The sequence below is a fragment of the Strongylocentrotus purpuratus genome, unplaced genomic scaffold (genome assembly GCF_000002235.5).
Source record: "Strongylocentrotus purpuratus isolate Spur 01 unplaced genomic scaffold, Spur_5.0 spur5_scaffold_18, whole genome shotgun sequence".
NCBI lineage: Eukaryota > Metazoa > Echinodermata > Echinoidea > Camarodonta > Strongylocentrotidae > Strongylocentrotus > Strongylocentrotus purpuratus.
In genome coordinates this window covers 6,896,511-6,898,753 of record NW_022145603.1, presented here as the reverse complement: position 1 = coordinate 6,898,753, position 2,243 = coordinate 6,896,511, and positions in this window count along the sequence as shown.

Here is a 2,243-nt window from a genome sequence, read left to right as displayed (position 1 = left end):
ATGTTACCGAATCACTTTAAGCTAGATTGATATTGTTAAGTTGTTCGATTAAATCATTCAGTTTGATTTGATTGGAGATATATCTCAATAATGAAACGGTGTAAAGGCTATATAGTCTCAAACAAACATACACCCTTAAACTTCAAGCTCACTCACACATGATATATTGCGACACTTTCAGACTACTTATTACAGTTCATGTATATACAAACGGCAACAGTTTAAATATAAAATGTAAGTTCTTCTCACATAAATCATTGGTCTGGAATCAATTATTTGCCCATTGTTGTATATTGTATTACATTTTCACTAATAATGAATTTACATTGTATTGCAATTTTCAAGTTTCTCAGGTTTATTTAGGATAATAGAAGATTGATGTTGTTAAGTTGTTTGATAGCATCACGCAGTTTGATTTGATTGGAGATATATTCTTGATAAATGACACGGTGTAAAGGCTATATAGTCTCAATGACACCTACACCATTACACTTCATGCTCACTCAAACATGATATATTGCGACACTTTTAAGGGTACTTATTATTTCAAGTTCATGTATTTACAAACGGCAACAGCTTCAATATTAAATGTAAGTTCTTCTCACTTAAATCATTGGTCTGGAAACAATTATTTGCTCATTGTTGTATATTATACTACATTTTCGATGACGATGAATATACATTGTAATGCAATTTTCAGGGGAAACCTTAATTGTCATTTGTCATATGATACAAAAGCAAATCGTTTCGCTTATCATAGGATATTGTGTCAAATAATAAAATCATTATTAACCGGACTAGATATTCAAAATGTATAAAACATGTATGCACTATTGCCAGCAAGCAAGTTTTTCAACAAAGAATTCAGAAATTGAACAATATTGCATATTTTAGTCAGGACAGATTAGAAGAAGCTTTCAAGCATGCCCAACACTCCTGGTTGGACTGTAACAGTTGTCTTCTAAAGTATTTCATTTAAACAGAAATTTAAAGGAGATCAATAATCATTATGAAAACACCACTTTCGTAAGGTTGACACATTAATATTGTGCACACATGTAACAATTTGAAATATTTTTTCTTTGGGGAGACGGGGGGGGGGGGGGTGGATCCAGAAAGGGACCGATATGTGAAAAATTGGGTACTGGCCCATGGACTGTGGCCTTAAGTTGAGGTTTACTGAACGGTCGCTTCACAAAAAGGGCATACATAGTCCTCTTTTGTGGATTCTAATTTGAGCAAAACACAAAGTAAGTGGGGCCAACGTCCACACACGTCACATCGCACCCATGCACACAGATAAATAAAAGGTGTTCTTGGGGAGTAAAACGAAATTGGAAAATAGGGCGCCCCCTATTACACCTTTTAGGGAGTAAAACACGGAAATACGCAAGGGTGTACAGAATAGTCATTTGAGGGGTGTAATTTTACACCCTATTTTAGTCAGACGAGCGCATCGTGTCGATATAGGTACTGCCAAATGAAGGAAAATTAGCATAATTTACATATTTTTGGTCATGTTGGGGGAATTATCATGTTTCATTTGGGCATATTATATGTGTGAAAGTTATTTGATCAAGAATAAGGGGTTGTACCAAAGGTTATACTTGATAATTCAATGAAATTAGCAGAAGTGTTGTTTTACTAACTAGTATATAATTGCCTTCTTATACGTGTAAGTAAAGGGAAGATATTCGAGAAGGCAAGATTGTGTGTTTAGGTATTTCTACTACATTTGATCCGTTACGTCCATCCAGCCTCACCGAGGCTAGCTTTAAGTTGGTTCTTACAGCACTTGTGTTGAGTTCACACTAACTGTTGTTTAGGTAAGCATGAAAGCTTTGCGACATATAACTCGAGATTCTGGTCTGATTTCTTTAGAGCAGTGAAACGCAGACAAAAGGGTGAGAATCAGTGATTACGAAGCTTGGATGATTGATTGCTCTAGGGATGATCAATTGGTTGATGCTGTGCATAAGAAGGGTGTAGATTTACTCCCCACAGGGTGTGGAATCGATCATATAGGGTATAAAATTCAACCCCACGGGTGTAAATTTGAACCCATTTTTCATGAAAATGGAACCAAAAGGTGTCAATTAAGCACCATTGGGTGCAAATTCCACTCCTTAAAGGGAGTAAAATCATAACCTTGGGGTGCAAATTTACACCTTCTTGTGGGGTGTAAATTTACTCCCTACATTGGAGAGTAAATTTACTCCCTGAGGGGTGTCACTTATGCGACA